Below are 17,112 nucleotides of genomic sequence, written 5' to 3'. Positions count from 1 at the left end.
TTGTCCCCTGATAGTTCAGTCACTTGGAGTTAAGTCGTTGATTGAACATGCAATTTTTAAAAGCTCATTCATGCTGCTTTTGTCCAAGCAGCCCCAGTGTTCCATCTTTGTGGCGTTTCTTTCCCACATCCTTAGATGAAAATAAACAAGGCCCTCAAATGTCAGGCAAGATTCCTTCTGGCTTTATAATCTAATGTATTTTGTAGATGGCTGAATTCTCCAGGGAACTTCTCATTGGCAATATCCCTTCTCTGAATTCTGTTTCTCCATCAAAGGGATATTAGGTGGTTTGTGATAACTCTTTCTTCGTGGCCTGGACATTCAAGTTCTGTGTGGGAAGTGATCCTGCATCCGTCACCTCCGCTGTCATCTGATCCCTTTCATCTGAAGTACCTGCACTTCTTCAACGTCATCTTTGGAACATGGTCAGGCCTGGGGTCAGGGGAAAGGGACGTCTTGATCTCGACATTAATGGTGATGCTTAGAAGGAGGAAGGTGTGGTGGTGAAGAATCTGGTCTTTGAAAGCAGAAGACCTGGGTCGAATGTCAGCCTTGCTTCTTGTAACTGCTGGACCTTGGGCAGATAACATCTCTGCATCTCAGTTCTCTTACCTTTGAAGTGAAGAGTCATTTCTGGAGAGGGGAGGGAGAATTGATTTTAATATTTTCATATCATTTTTATATGCCACTGTTGGCTCCAATTTTGAGAGATTAGAAAAAGCAATGCTAGAAACCTTCTTTCGGGGGGTTGTACTTAATAACTGTGCTGCCCCGCTCACTGAAAAATACAGATTTTATAAGTACGAAGAAGTACCTTGGCTGTCGATGAAATGCTTTTCTTTCCTCCTTTCAGAGGTAATTATTCCTCTATCTATCCGGAGAGCACGATCTGATAGTTCTCAATCCTGCCAAAGCATCAGAAGTCTCTAGAGAACTTTGAAAAGAAAGGCAGATGTGTGGGTCATTCAAACCTACTGAATCACTCGTTGAAAGTGGGGCCTGGGCATCTGTGTTTTCTAAAAGGCTCCTCGGGGAACCCTGTGCTGCTCATGTAACCAGCATATGGGACAAGGGTAATGTGTGGATTGTGCACAAAGCCCATGAGTTTTTTCCCTGCCACGGGACAAAGGCTGTCATAGCCCACGGCCATCCTGCTCGTTGTTATAGAAAGTCCTGGGGTCCCAATAATTTGCAAAGGTCGGCTCAAAAGAGAAATTAGAGCATCTTCCCTTAATACCAATCAAAGCTCAAACTTGAATTCTATCCGAGGAAGAGAAAAGAGTGATAGCAGAGGAAGAGTGAAAGCAGTCCACCCTCCTCCAGCCCCAGGGAGCTTTGCAGAGGAGAAATGTGCTAACTCCATGGTGCCTTCGTGAGCTCATTCCCTGCTCTGTTGAAAGCCACGTCTTTCTTTTGGAGCACTACAAGCCACTTTGTAGGACCCCAGATGAACCCTGGTGTGCCCTCCTTCCAAGGAGACACTCAGATCCCTGGCCTCAGCCCTGGGCAGTGCTGGCTCATCCCAGTCTGGAACAGCCTCCTACCCCATCGCTAAAACCTCCCTCGCTCTCTGGAGATTTTCAGGGCAGGAGTCAGGTCTGAGACCCCAGCATCCCTAACAGCAGAAACATTCATCTCAGGCTTTCCAGGGACCCCACGGATGCACCTTGATCTAAGTTTGAGTGAGTAAGCAGAGGATGTGCTCACAGCAGTGTTCTCCACTGATACCCTCCCCCCCCTCCACACACACAGTCCTTTCTCCTCACTCTCATCTCTTTATATCCTCCATCTGATGGAGCAGGAAGTCCTGAAACTGGCTCTCCAATATTCCTTTGAAGCCCTGCATCTTGCACCTTTGTCCCAGGAGTGCTTTGGTGCCTCTGTTTGAGCTCAGGCTTCAAGGCCACCCACTTCGTTATGGTGAGGGACCTGCAGAGTGGTCAATGGCAGGGGCTGTGTCAGGTCCCACAAACTTGGTTTTGAGACCTTGAGTAAGTGTGTTAACCTCTTGAAACTGATTCCTGGTGGGTACAAGGGGACTAGTCATAGAAACAAACTCAGTGAGGATTAAATGTGACAAATTTAAATGTAAAGGGTTCAGGTCCTCACCTAGGACGTGCTCCATGCTACCCGTTATCTGGTTCAGCTGAAACTCTAGCCACCTTAGCTGCCCTCTTTAAAGCTTCATTTGTTGACAGGCGGCCAGCTGGAGAGGGGCTATGTCACTGCCACTCCTTGGAGAAACACTTTTCTGGTTTGGCCAATTCCATGTCTAGAAGTCACCAGGGAAAGTCCCATTGAGGACAGGCTCACAAAAGCAGGGTCACAAGAGCTAACTGAATTAAGCAAGTTATCAGGCGGTAGAAAATGCAGTTAGATTTGCATCTGCACAGCAGATGGCCAGCACAAGATGATTAAATTAGTTTTATTATGTTTGGGGAAATTAATTTGTCACTTTATTTTTTTCTTTTGTTTTTTAAAAAAGAGAGAGATGTGATTTTGTTATCTCTGGCAGAAGTGATTTGTAGAAAGAGTTTATCCTTTAATAGAAAACAAGGGATGCAGTAGGACCTTGAAAAACATTTGTTTTCTAATTGTCTATTACTAGTTGGTATAATTTACAGACAGTGTGGCCCAGAGAACAGAAATGCTGCCACCTATTGCTGGTAAAAACCAGCTTGTGGTTCAAGTCATATGGAGAATTTTTTTTTTTCCCCTTAAACATCTCAGACCGTGGGGCCACTGAGTATTCAATTCATTTTGGAAACATTTTTACATACTGAAGATCTTACGATTTGGTGTGTTCTAATTTACATGATCAATTATGATGTCTCACATCATAATTTTGATCTGGTTAACTTGGACCCTCAGGTATTTTGATTCCTTCTTTTAAAGGTGAGGAAGAATCAAATACAGAATCTATAAGAACAAATGTGATCTTTTGAATTGGAGCCCAGGGTTGTTAACTGGGAGATTCCCAACACTCATTCTTTGGGCACAAATAGTTCTTTCATGGCCCTTTTGAAAGGATCAAAGCAAAACCTGGAGTTTTGAATGGCTTTTTTTTTTTCCTGGTTAAGTCCTTTTATCCTTAACAGTTACTAATGAGCATTCTCTGAAATTCATTCATGCGGAAAGAGTTTCTTGTACATAATAACTAGGGTGTAGGGTTTATATACATTATTCCCATGTATGGTTTATGTGTGTAAATGAATGATGTTTCTGAAATTTTGTCATCTCAAATCGAAAAGTTGTGAAGATAGGACAGTGTCCCCTTTCATGATTGTGGTACATTTACCCTAATTAATGAATTGGAATTAAACATCATTAACTAACTGAGGAAATCTAAATAAAGCATGGATGTTAGTTAAGATAAAATACGAAAATCCATCATCAAGTAGAGTTTGCAGCCAGGTGTTTCCAAGTTTTCCAACCTGGCTGCAAACTCTAGTTGCTGATGGATTTTTGTATTTTATCTTAACTTTAGCGTAGATTTAAATTTATAGAAAAGTTGTGAAGATAGTACAGTGTCCCCTTTCGTGATTGTGGTACATTTGCCCTAATTAATGAATTGGAATTAAACATCATTAACTAACATCCATGGTTTATTCAGATTTGCTGTTTTTAAATCTAATATCCTTTATCTGTTCCAGGACCCCATCCATAACACCACATTATATTTAGTTGCCCTGGAGTTCCCATTGTGACTCAGTGGTTAATGAATCTGACTAGGAACCATGAGGTTGTGGGTTCGATCCCTGGCCTCGCTCAGTGGGTTGAGGATCCGGCGTTGCCGTGAGCTGTGGTGTAGGTCGCAAACGCGGCTCGGATTCCACGTGGCTGTGGCTGTGGCGTAGGCAGGTGGCTACAGCTCCAATTCGACCCCTAGCCTGGGAACCTCCATATGCCACTGGAATGGCCCGAGAAATGGCAAAAAAAAAAATTTTTTTTAGTTGCCCTATCTCCTTAGACTCTTCTCAGCTGTGACAGTGTCTCAAACCTTCCTTGTCTCGAATGACCCTGGAATGTTGAGGTGTACTGGTTCGATAGATTATAGAATGGCCCCTCCCAGTCAAGCTTTGATGCTTTTCTCATAATGAGACTAGGATTGTGGGTTTTGGAGAGGTAGACCACAGAGGTCAAGGCCACTTTCAACACCTTGTATCAGGGGTACCTGCTTCAACACAGCTTATGGACGTTCACCTTGATCATCTGGCTGGATTAGTGTTGGTCACTTTCTCTGTAAAGTTACTCTTTTCCCACCCTTTCTGTACTGTTCTCTTGGTGCAACTCACACTTAAGGAGTGGCAATTCATGTTTCAGTTCCTTGAGAGTGGAATATTGACATAAATTATTTGGGATTCTTTTTGCATGGGAGCTTTTTCTCTTCTTCCCATTCATTTAGTTATTCAACCTTTAATTCCTCAGTATGGACCCATAGGTATCTGTTTCATACTCTGGGTCATAATCCAATACTTTATTCCTTTTCTTGCTCGTTTCCAGCTTTGGCCCTCGGGAGCTCTTTCAGTTTAGCTCCTATGTCCCTTTTACAAAGCCCAATCAATGTGTTTCGGTGAGGGGATGTAGTATCCTTTCTTTCTTTTTTGTCTTTTTGCCATTTCTTGAGCCACTTTCACGGCACATGGAGGTTCCCAAGCTAGGGGTCTAATCGGAGCCGTACCGCCAGCCTACGCCAGAGCTACAGCAACTCGGGGTCCGAACCATGTCTGCAACCTACACCACGGCTCATGGCAATGCCGGATCCTTAACCGGCTGAGCAAGGCCAGGGATCGAACCTGCAACCTCATGGTTCCTAATCAGATTCGTTAACCCCTGAGCCACTATGGGAACTCCCATATCCTTTCTTTCTGATGCAGTCATGTGCTCTAAGCCCATCCTGAATATTTCTTGTCCCAGGCCAAGAATCAGCCATTTCTCCAGGGAGCCTTAGTTCCTCATATTGGCGAGGTATTAGGAACCAAGATATGGGCACTGGGTGGACTTGTTGCTACTGGGATATCATTGTTTTTAGACCCTTTCAGTTGACAGAACAAAGAAATAACTTGTGCATATGAACCCATTATATCTATAAATAGTGTATCTAGGTTAAGATAAACAGTTTATCCTAATATATAGGTCAGTATATAGTTTATGCTGATAACCATTGTCACTTAGTTTATAAACTACAATGAGTTTATAATTTACATAGAGCTTCTAACTCTAAGCAGTTACCACATGGATCATTCTAGCCTTCCTCTCTTGCTTATCTATAACCTCCCACTCCAGCAGTGAGTGGCCTCTGTGAAGCTTATTAAACATACCTGTGCCAGAGCCCCATGTCCTGAGGGTGATTTAGATGCCTGCCTAGGACCTGGGCATCTGTATTTTAATAAGCTCTAGACAGGTTGAATTCTGCCATTTGAGGCTCATGGTGCTGGGCACTCATCTTTAGAGCATTTGACATGCGTGCCCTATGACATCTTTTTCTTTATTTTTACTTGACATCCTGATTTGATTAATGCCTGTCACTCCCTCAAGATAATAAGCTCCATATTTATTTATTTTTTAAAATTAAAAAAAATTAAATTTTATTTTATGGGTGCACCCACAGCATATGGAAGTTTTCAGGTCAGAGATTGAATTCAAGTTATACCTGTGGCTACACCAGATCTTTTAACCCACCATGCCGGGCCGGGTGTTGAACCTGTGCCTCTGCAGCGAACCTCTGCAATGGGATTCTTAACCCTTCACCACAGCAGGAACTCCCTCCATGTTCCTTTTGATCATCATTCTATCCCAGTAAGTGTGTATATATATAGTAGGTATTCAATAAATACTGAGTAAATGAATGGTGGAGTAAAATTACATGGAGCATGAACGTGGGAGAAGGAGAAAAAGAAATGATTTATTGAACCCTTCCTAGATTCTTTCAAAATTTTGCCTAGTTCAGGGATTTGAATTTGGTCTGACTGATAGCAGAATCTTGCCCTTTCTGTCCAGAAATTCCTACCTTAGGAAGCACCTTGACCTCTGCTTTGCATGTCACTGGAGCTCCCACTGGCCCGCTTGGAGCTGTGTGGGTGGCCCAGGAGGAGGCCAGAGGGGGAGAAAAAGGCAGCACCCTTTTAGAGTCTCACCAATTCCCCATTAGGAAATTGACTCCTGTTTGATTTGGCGAAGGGGTGTTTTTTCCTGCCTTTTCATGCTCACAATGAAGGTGACATTGATTTACAATTCAGTGGGTTGAAGCAAGAAAGGGAGGCTTCTATGGGTGGAAGAGATCAATTAAATGATTATCCCAGCTGCCACACACTAATGCCTTTCTTACAGAATTTCACAATCCAGGAAGCAGAAGGCCACCACATTTAGCCTTTTGCAGGAAATCTAATTGCTAACTTCGTGATGCCAAGTTTTATTAAATTGGGAAGAGTTGATCTTAGTGGCTGGCAGTTTCAGGCATTACGGAAAGCTTCCCACTGGCCACCTGGAATTCTAAGTGACCTCCTCCTGTTCCTTTTTGTGTGCTTTTGCTGACGTTCTGTGAATTAAAAACTTTCGTGATTTATATCTCTCTGTGATTTTTATTTGGGGTCCATGGCGCTGGGGCTCAAAGCTTGGCAAGAAGTCAAGAGATACTGGATTCCTTCTATGTGTAGGCACTGGGCTGGTGGCTGGGGATTCAAGCTGGCAGCACACCATAGATGTCTGTTGTGTATAGAGCTCTCCACCTGGAATGTTCTTTCCCTAGATCAGAGGCCTGGCGTGGGCCCTGAGAATCTGCATTTCTAACAGGTTCCCAGGTGATGCTGATGCTGCTGGCCTGGGACAGCCTTGACCTGGGTCTGCATGATTCATGGTTGCTGCCACCTTTTCCATTAGGTCTTTACTTAATACTCCTTAGAGAAGCCATTCTTTTTTTTTTAGGGTCACACCTACGGCAGCATATGGACGTTCAGCCCAGGCTAGGGGTCTAATCAGAGCTTCAGCTGCCAGCCTACACCACAGCCACAACAACGCCAGATCCAAGCTGCATCTGCAACCTACACCACAGCTCATGGCAACACTGGATCCTTAGCCCACTGAGCGAGGCCAGAGATTAAACCTACATCCTCATGGATCCTAGTTGGGTTCGTTATCGCTGAGCTACAAAGGGAACTCCAGAGAAGCCATTCTTGATTTCCCTGACATAACATTCCTCCACCCCTCACCATTCTTTCTCTGCTGTGTTTTATTTTATTTTTTTTGGCATGTGGGAGTTCCCAGGCCAGGGATTGAACCCATACCACAACAGCTACCTAAGCTACAACAGTGACAACACTGGATCCTTAACCTGCTGAGTCACCAGGGAACTCCCCTATGGTGTTTTCTTCATAGCAGTCATCATTCTCTGATATTAATTTGCTGATTAGTTTATTGCCACGTTGTCTCTCCTCTTCGCATCGTCAATAGACTAAAGCCCCCAAAAGCACTCTTATTCTCTGCTATCTCCTCCCTGCCTGGAAGAGTACCTGCCCCAGAGGACGTGCTCAGTAAGGGCTTGAGTGAATGAAATGATCACAAACATCATGAGTCTTAGGAAAGAGAAGCCTGAGATACCTTGGGAGTGTAATGGGGGAGCCCGCAGATGGGGCAAAGATATTCCATTGTATCGTACAAGGAGCAGTTTCTGGGTGTGGTCTTCCTGCCTCTTTCAAGCTCTGCACACCAGCATTTTGCCTGAAAGGTTGTAGGCAGTGGGGGCTGGTGGGAGATTGCAGTAGGCCACTCTGGATTTGTTTAACTTTTCTATAGCCTTTCTTTCCATGGTCCTGTCCATGTTGAAACAAGGAAATCTGAAGAACAGATCAGAATTCCCTCTGGCAGGCAACCCAGGCACAAACTCCTTCAGAAGGCTTCCAGGTCCCAATTGCTGAGCTTAGCAGAGAGCAAGGCCTGCCTGGAATAGACTGCTTCTAATGACCTTTCTCCTGAAACCTCTACTTGCTGAAATCTGGAGTCCAGGGCCCCTGCACAGGCCTGGGAAACCTTTTCAAAACCTCTGCAAAGTTCAGTGAAGGCTCACAAGCCCTTCCTTTGCAGGAGAGAGGCCTTGGGGTGGAATCCTGCAGATTCCTCTCCATCAACCCTTCAGAGAGATGGAAAGGCAGGCATGGTTGTGTCTCCCTTTGACGAAAAGAATGTCAGGCAGAAGACAAGGCATGTGAGGGTCCCCCACAACTAATGGCTTAGACGAAGGATTTCAGAACCCCTCCGAAGGTGCATCGGGCATCTGCTGGTGCTGCCCGGCTCAAGAGAATTGTGTGCAGCCCCTCAGTCTAGAGCTTCCCTGCCCAGCCTTTGCGAGGCGTGGGTGAGGGGTGGGGGGTTGTTTGCCTGGAGCAGCAGAAGGAACGGTGATTTCTTTCCCTCGAACGTGTCATGAAAATATAAACAGGCAGATTATTTTGGAGGGCAAAGAGAACATGGTGGGGAAGATGAGGGTGAGAGTCGTGTTGGGCTGGAGCTGGGGCTGAGGGCCAGAGGGCCGCCCCGCGGGTTGGGGTAACATAAGCTGCCGCTCTTCAGGAGGTGGCCTGTGTAAGAAAATCTGACCACAGCAGGAGTGTGACTTCAGCTAAAATTAACCTTTGAGGCTTCACAGGCCTCCGCAGCGCTTTGAACTAGACACCCCGGCAGGGCGCTGGCCGTGGGCTGCGGGGAGTGCGGCGCGGGTCCAGCCATGCCTGTAAGCATCAACTTGTGGGTTCCTGCCCGGGGCCAGAGTCGGGATTCCTGCGACCATTATAAAGCGGTAAGCCACCTAGAGGCCCACTGGCAGGGTCCCTGGGGAGAGGTGATGACGTTTATTGGAATGAGGGTTGTGTTTAGAGACAATTCGTTTATTTTCTAGGCTGGGTGGGACCATGTATTTTATCTGCAGAATGCGCTTTGCTAACTGCCACCTCGTTGTCGCTTTTCGTTTACTGTGTCCTCACAGGGGTGAGGACTCAGTGGTGTATTTTTAGAGCAGGTAGGAAAGAATCTGTCTAGAAGTTGTCGATGACCTGAAAAAAGTTGCTTCAACTAAAGGCACCAATCTAACGGGTCGGGAGGGTCGTGGATACAGGCAGGTGTGGCAGGTCTTGGGCTGTTTTCTCACTTGTGGGCCTCAGCAGGTGCAAACAGGGAGAAAGACTGTTAAGTGTTTGAAGATGTATAAGGGACTATTCCAGCGGGCTTCCCTGCAGAAAGGCTTCGTGTGGGAGGAGGCTTCGTGTGGAAGGTAACCTGAAGGGGTTTCAGGTCCTGGGAGACCAGGAATGGCCCAGGAAGGGCACAGCTGACCTCCCCAACCCTGGTGGGGCAACCTGGACAGGGTCTTTCAAGCCAGACAGCAGCTGCCTCTACGGCTTTCCATTGATTGCAGAGATCTGTCTGGGAGCTTGCAACACAGAGCAAAAAGGCAAGATACACTTCTCCTTAACGCCTCCTTCACCTTCAGAGAGTTAATGTGACCCTTGGTGGGGGTGCTCATGGCAGTCCCTTGTGGCAGAGGGGCATTCTGGTTGATAATCAGAACCATCACTTTGCCGTGTTTGATTGAACTTGCAAGCAGCAATGCAGTTTATCCTCAACCTCCCAGGATGCCTCCCCTTCTCTCCCCACAACCCAGCTTTCTAGGCAACATTATGCAACAAAGTAATAACTTCTTTTCTGGGGAAGAGTGTATTTCTCTCATTTGTTTAATGATTACTGTATATAACTGACCTTGGAATGGTTGATTGTAAAATATTGAAGCCCCTAAACATGTGCTTAGGTGAGCCGGTGGTCTCTGCTGTTCTTGATGTGCAAGGCTATGAGTGGAGTCCGTATGAATGATGTAGAAAAAAAGCTCCCAGCAGGAAGTTATCTTCTGGCACAGTTTTGGTGTCATTTTTCATATGAGCCGCTCTGTTGAGCCTTCCAGGTATTTTAGATCCTTCCCTGGCTGCCAGTCTCTGGGTGTGTGGGCTCATTAAAGGTGAAGGGATGCTGGGATATGGGACACTGGTCTGTCTTTTGCTTTAAATATCTCGCACTACCCACGCCAAATGTGATTGACGGGGATGTCTTTGGGTCATTGCAGTGATTTTTGAGCTCCAGGATCTAAGCTAACTGCCCCGTGGAAGAGATTTCTTTTGAGGTGGGATGTTAAAAACAAGCAGTACAGGGAATTCCCGTTGTGGCTCAGTGGTAACAAATTCAACTGGTATCCATGAGATTGCAGGTTCCATCCCTGGCCTCCCTCCCTCAGTGGGTTAAGGATCTGGCATTGCCATGAGCTGTAGTGTAGGTCCCAGACACAGCTCGGATCTGCTGTTGCTGTGGCTGTGGTTTAGGCTGGCAGCTGCAGCTCCGATTTGACCCCTAGCCTGGAAAGTCCCATATGCTGCACATGCGTCCCTAAAATGCAAAAAAAAAAAAAAAAAAAAAAAAAAAACTGTTTAGTTGGAGGAAGCTGTGGTCTGTGGTTCTGAGCTTTGATGAACACATCTTCCATGCTACAGTGCTGCATGAGGATTTCCCTCTCCTGCTGAGCCTGGCTGGACAGACCTGGAACTCGAATTCCTATTTTCTTAGGAAGAGAAGACTCCCTCCAGTTCTGTCCTAGGACTTCCTCCCATCATGGCCAGCCATGACCTGGCCGGGTGTTTGTACCTGCTGAGTGATACCTCGATGGCTGGACTGAGTTAGAATACCCAGGCGATGGTGCTGATGCTAATCTTTGACTAGCTGAGCTCTCTCATTCCTTATCTTTGAAGTGGAGAGAATGCGGCTGCCTCCCCTTTTCCCCGGGATTGTGGTGTGGCTCGGATGAGATGGTGTCTACGCAAGAGCTTTAGACATTATAAGCCCTGCAGATGGAGGCAGTGCTGGAGCTGTGGTTAGGACTTCATGTATTCTTCTTCTTGAGATGAATCAATTGGGGCGTTCTTCCAGCACTTTGCAAAATAAATAGTATCTTTGTGCAAATTGTTCTTTTGTGCTCTGGGCCAGGTCGGCCCCTTCTTTCCTGGGTGCCAGCTTGGTATCTGGTAGTCTTCCTAGTAAAAGCCTTTATCCAAATACAAAACACAAAACTCCCGAGATGCCCCGGGCCTGAGAGCTCCGACATCTGGGCTGGAGGAGGGCCCGGGGCACAACGGCCACTTCTACTGTGGCCAAGTTTCTTGGCCATGGCATTGCTGAGAAAGGAAGGAGGCTCCTAAAAGGGCAGCGTTTCCCGGGGCAGGGCAATGCCAGCCACTGCTGGGAACTGCCCGCCTCTAGAGATTTTTAAAGCCTTTGTCACACAACTTTCCCACAAATGGCACAGCGCTGTCTCTGCCAGGCCTGGTGCCTCTCTGCTCCAGAGTTTGTAGCTCTCGAACCATTTTTGAGGTGACAAACCTTCAGGGTTCCCCTGGGCCCTGTGACTTGGAGCACCTGGCCCTTCCTTAAGCTTCATTACCCTTCATTGGGCGCCTGTGTGTGTGGGCTCACAGGTGCTGCCCACTTTTTTCCCCATCAATCCTTAATCTAAGTTTACGCACTAGGTACCATTATTCTCTCCCTCTCACTGATGAAGACACTGAGCTTGTGCTTAAATGACTTGCCTGTATTTGGATACGTTCAGAGGTAAAGCCAGGATTTGACCCCCAGATCTGACTTTACACTTGTTACCACTGCACAACATTTTCTCCTTGTCACTAATAGAAAATTCAGGGAGGAGTTCCCGTCGTGGCGCAGCAGAAACGGATCTGACTAGGAACCATGAGGTTGCGGGTTCGATCCCTGGCCTTGCTCAGTGGGTTAAGGATCCAGGGTGAGCAGTGGTGTAGGTCATAGACACGGCTCAGATCTGGCGTTGCTGTAGCAGCTGTAGCTCTGATTGGACCCCTAGCCTGGGAACTTCCATATGCCATGGTGTGGCCCTGAAAAGCAAGCAAACAAACAAAAATTTCAGGGAGTTCATGGATCTTATTCCTTAAGTGCCAACCATAAATATGCTTGGAAGTGGGGGAGAGTAAGGGGGCATGGTACCCCATTATTTTCCAGGGCCCATCAGCTATTCCCCCCCCACCAGGCAGAGCCAGAGGATGACCCCCCACCCCCCGCCACCACCACCTTGCTTGCTGTGTTCTTGCCTCCAATCACAGCCCCTCATGCAGGAAAGGGGACTGTCTTCTACCCCCATGCTTGGAGGCCTCTCTGGTTCTTCTCTGGCTGCCTAATCCTCTCAAGAAACCTGCCCCAGGGGAAATCCTTGAAGTATCCACTACTACTCAGGTTTCCTGGGTAAAGGAGCACCCTTAAGTGATTACCAAGTATGCACACAATTTGACTTGGCGGTTGGGAGTCTGTGAATTTTAATGAGCCATGTACTGTTTATATAGCTACTCACCTGCAGTGATCTGACTGGCCCTCAAAACCCTTTGACGATTAAAAAACAAAAGACCTCTCTCCCAAGCTTGCAAGAGTGATTGCTTTTCCTCTCATCCATCTCCTGGCACAAAAGCCTTGATGGCTTCATTGGAAAGGTAAGTGTTAGTTGTGAGCAGTGACTCCCCAGGCCACCCCTGGCAGAGCTGTGGACTTGCGACTTAGGAAGTCCTGATGGATTGGAACAGAACATGGGTCAAGTGAGTCTTGATCACCAAGGTCAGGCTGAGATGGGGCCATTGTGAAAAGGGCCAGTAGGGATGCCTCTGTAGGTGGTAGAGTCAGTGTGGGGGGCGGAAGGGGGCGGGGCATCTTGAGGACCATAAATATTTGGGAGCCAGTGCCAGGCTTGTGTAGGAGGAGGGAGGAGGCAGTTCAGGAGGGCCTTTCAGCTGGCATTCCTTGAGTGAGTGCCTCGAGTGAGTACCTTACACCAGCATCCTGTTCGGTGCTGTATAGGAAGACGGGGAGCTTGCCATCTACCCACTTGGCCCTGTGGATAAAGTTCCTGACTCTACCGGGAGTAACCTAATCGTGGCTCTGGCTCACTCTCTCCTGTCCCTTCACCCGCTGGGAAACAAGACTTGGCACCTCTAGGCCTTCCTAAGGAGGATTCCACTTGCCCTAGGAAGCCACGGTAAGAAGATAGATTGCATTGAAGATTTCCAAGGGGAGCGTCTAGATCTTGTACACCTTCATTTACCTCCCTGTTGATCTTGTATCTAATGCTTCTTCCCTCCTGCCACCCACACAGCCTCTCTGCCTCCCTGCCTTTCTGGCGCCAAATCTCATCTTTCTTTCCCTGAATTCTCTTTTTCGGATGCAAAGCATTTTAGCTCAGTCTGCACTACCCTAAATTTTCACACTCACACCAATTATTTTACGTAACAAAAAAACCTCCTGCTGGGGGTGGGGGGGGAAGGAAAATAAGGAACAACTTTTTAACTGTCTGATCTGTGTGTGCCTCATGGCAGTTCACTGTGGGCTCACCCTGGACAGGTAGTACTTCTGATTTCTGAGATCTGTCCTCCTACTGTTGGGGACATGGCTCAGATCGTCAGTGACGAAAAATGAGACACATGAACACGAGGAGATCTCGACAAGGCGCTTTGCTTCTGCAGAAGGGCGCGGGTACTCCAGAAAGCCCACGGGTGCTGAACAAAGGACCCTCCCCTATTTATCCCTAACGCAGGTGATGTACCTGTCCCCTTCCCATGGGTGGGGTCAGGGCACACGTTCTTCCCAGTTGGCTAATTTGAAGCAAATGGTTACTGGGAAAAGAGCGAAAGAGGAAGGGGATCGCAGGGTTGCTGCAGCCAAAGCCAGAGCAAAATGGAGTCACCAAGATTTCCTTTGATAGAAGAGACATTATGTTACTTTCCACACCACCAAGGCTGATTTGAGTCTGCCTAATGTGCCATCTTCGAACAGCACTGGCGAGAGAGGTGCAGTAGTGCACCATTATCTACAGTTTCCCGCGTAGAACTGTGATAGATGTCAATCACCTCCAGCATAGACAAGTCAGATGTAGAAAAAGAATTAGGAAGTGATGATTTTTGAGTATTACTACCGTTTTTTGTTTTTTTTTGTGTGTTTTAGGGCCACATATTCAGCATATGGAATTTCCCAAGCTAGGGGTCAAATTGGAGCTGCCAGCCTACACCACAGCCACAGCAATGCCATATCTGAGCCACATCTGTGACCTACACCACAGCTCACGGCAACGCCGGATCCCTCACACACTGAGCGAGGTCATGGATCAAACTTGCATCCTCATAGATACCAGGTCAGATTGGTAACCCGCTGAGCCACAACAGGAACTTTGGAGTATTACTGCCTTGTAAAAGTTTCATTATAAGTTTATATAATGTAATTTTAAAGGATATATAATTTTATGTATATACAGTTTAGAAAGCCCAGGTGATCTGTAATGACATAAAGCATATGTCTGCTAGCCTTACAGCAGTAGTAGTGTGAGGGATGGATTATAAAGGGTTGCAAGGAAGTTCTTGGGGCTGGTAGATACGTTTTTTTTGTCTTGATTGAGATGATAGTTTCCTGCGGGTATATAGATAAGAACTCTGTAAATTGTGCATTTTAAGTTTATGCAGGCTTTCCCTTATGGAGCAGCAGGTTAAGGACCCAGCGTTGTCGCTGTAGTGCCTGTGTCGCTGCTGTGACCCCGGTTTGACCCCTGGTAGGGGAACTTCCACATGCCAAGGGTACAGCCAAAAAAAGTAAAAAAGAAATATCTACAGTTCATTATATGAACATAAAATCTCAATAACATTGGAAAAAGAACTTTAAAACAATTTTAGATTGAGTATTTATTTTTCAGAATGTTCAATTTCTAAGTTCGGCTTTATCATCCACAAGAGCACATTTTTATTTGCTTCATCTCTTTTTCACATTGTGACCTCATGGATGATTAGCTTGTAAATTTATTTTGAGATCAGATAGTAATATATATTTAGGTTTTGAAATCACAAAAAAAGTAATTTAACTTAAATTGGCCTTGCTTTCTTCAACTGTAAATTTAGGGTTGTATCAGGTCACCAGAGGTTCTTCCATCACTGCAATGCTGTCACTGTGGATGACTTGGTCTCTTGGGATTCAGAATCACCTTATAAGACAACACTGTAGATTGGGAATGTCTAATCATTGGCCCATTCATCCTTTGAGAGAATGTTTTGAATAATTTTAGTTTACTCTGGTAATGCAAAGTTGGACAAACAGAAAACACCTGCCTACAGGTGAAAACTCAGTCATTGGTGTCGTGTTTCTGATGCAATTTTTTTTTTTTTTTTTTTTTGGCTTTTTGGCTTTTTGGCTTTTTGGCTTTTTGGCTATTTCTTGGGCCGCTCCCTTGGCATATGGAGGTTCCCAGGCTAGGGGTCGAATCGGAGCTGTAGCCACCGGCCTATGCCAGAGCCACAGCAATGCGGGATCCGAGCCACGTCTGCGACCTACACCACAGCTCACTGCAATGCCAGATCGTCAACCCACTGAGCAAGGGCAGGGACCGAACCGCAACCTCATGGTTCCTAGTCGGATTCGTTAACCACTGCGCCACGACGGGAACTCCTTTCTGATGCAATTGTAAATGGGATTGTTTTCTTCATTTCTCTTTCTAATATTCCTTTGTAATTACTGACTGTTCAACAGTTAACTCACAGATTTTCTAAAATTTGCCAACTCACCTGCTCTAGCGCGCGTGTGTGTGTGTGTGTGTGTGTGTGTGTGTGTGTGTGTGTTTTGCATTTTAGGGCTGTATCTGTAGCATATGTAAGTTCCCAGGTTAGGGGTCAAATTGGAGCTGCAGCTGCCAGCCTACACCACAATTCACAGAGACACCAGATCTGAGCCCTGTGTGCGACGAACACCACAGCTCACGGCAACCGCCAGGTCCCCAACCCACTGAACAAGGCTGGGGATTGAACCCACATCCTCATGGATACCAGTCAGATTCCTTTGCACTGTGCCACAATGGGAAATCCCTGTTAGTGTTTTAAATAGCACTTTAATATCCAGGGTCAGGTGGGTTCTGCTACTGTGCAGCTAGAAATTCTCTCACAGCAAAGTGTCACTTAGCAGTGTCTGTTCTGCCCCTTGTACTCTGACACGAATCATGAGCTTGATTTCCTGGCCTTTATGTTCTAGACCGTGAAGGGGAGCAAATTCATCTATCTGTCTGTCCATCCATCTGAACGTTACCAGTCTGTCCCTCCATTTCTCTTCCATCCAGCCACCCACTGACCCTCTAGTAAGTCAATAAGTGCTTGTTTCTTGAGCTCTTGTAGTGAGCCAGACATCGTGCTTGTGTTTCAAAGATGTATAAAACTTATTCTCCCAGAGAAGCGCCTAGTTGAGATGTGAACACTTAGAGTAGCCAGGAAGAAGGCACGTGCAAAGTGCTTTTGGAGCCAAAAAGAAGGACCAGAGAATTTCCTGATGGGAGCGAGGCAGTGAGTTGGGAGTGGCTTTATAGTGTTTGACACTGGACTGGAGTTTTAAGACATCCATAGGCCAGCAGGGAGGTCGTGTGGGCAAAGGCTTGGGGAAGCTGGGCATACGGGTTATTTACATGGAGGTACAATAAGACTTCAGAGAAGGGAGAGAAGCCTGGCAGTCAGGACTGGTTTCTGGAAAAGAACATCCTGCTAAATGGAGGGGATGAAGGAGGACACCCCAGGTCAGAAAACCCATTAGCAGTGACTGAAGATTCCTGTGTCACAGAGCCCAAAATGTGAGCAGTGGACCGGAAGGATTTAGGGGCTGCAGACATGGAGACAAGGCAGGAGAGGAGAGCAACATTTAAAGGTTCCACCCATGTGCCAGGCATTGTGCTAGGCACTTTACAAACATCTCACTTAGTCCTCATAGTCGCCCTTACAAGATATAGTGAGTTGTTATCCCATTTTTCAGATGTGGAAGCTGAGGCTCAGAAAGCTCTTTGCTCACAATCGCAAAGCCTTGGCATATTCTACATCCAAACATGTGTGAGGTCCCTTAGGTCTCATATTTCACTTTATGCATTCAACAGTCCTGAGAAGAGGCAGCTGAGACTCAGAGAGGTTAAGCAACCTGCCAGAGGTTACCCAGGACTCCACGGTTTTGACTGGATCCAGTAGGGACCAAATCCTGAGGAGCCTGTATCTAGAAAGCAAAGCT

The 17,112-nt window shown here is 46.5% G+C and overlaps 1 protein-coding gene and 1 long non-coding RNA gene across 20 annotated transcripts in view; one reads left to right on the top strand and one right to left on the bottom strand.

Annotated features, from left to right (window-relative positions):
* Window positions 1-17,112, top strand: part of NAV2 (neuron navigator 2) — an 820,834-nt gene that overhangs the window by 493,374 nt on the left and 310,348 nt on the right. The window contains exon 2 of one of the 19 annotated variants that reach the window (XM_085011762.1): window positions 12,901-13,078. The exons of the other annotated variants lie outside the window; for them this stretch is intronic. The gene's annotated coding sequence lies outside the window, so the exon portion shown is untranslated. The remainder of the gene's footprint in view (window positions 1-12,900; window positions 13,079-17,112) is intronic. 19 annotated transcript variants of the gene reach the window in all.
* The window catches only part of LOC146405339 (uncharacterized), an 855,846-nt gene that overhangs the window by 768,588 nt on the left and 70,146 nt on the right, over window positions 1-17,112 (bottom strand). The window lies entirely within an intron of this gene.

Source organism: Sus scrofa, chromosome 2, assembly GCF_054392235.1.
Source record: "Sus scrofa isolate SSC_HxYL_T2T_F1_AM1 chromosome 2, Sscrofa_HxYL_maternal_Yorkshire_Landrace_v2.0, whole genome shotgun sequence".
NCBI lineage: Eukaryota > Metazoa > Chordata > Mammalia > Artiodactyla > Suidae > Sus > Sus scrofa.
This window is presented reverse-complemented; position numbering and strand designations above follow the sequence as displayed.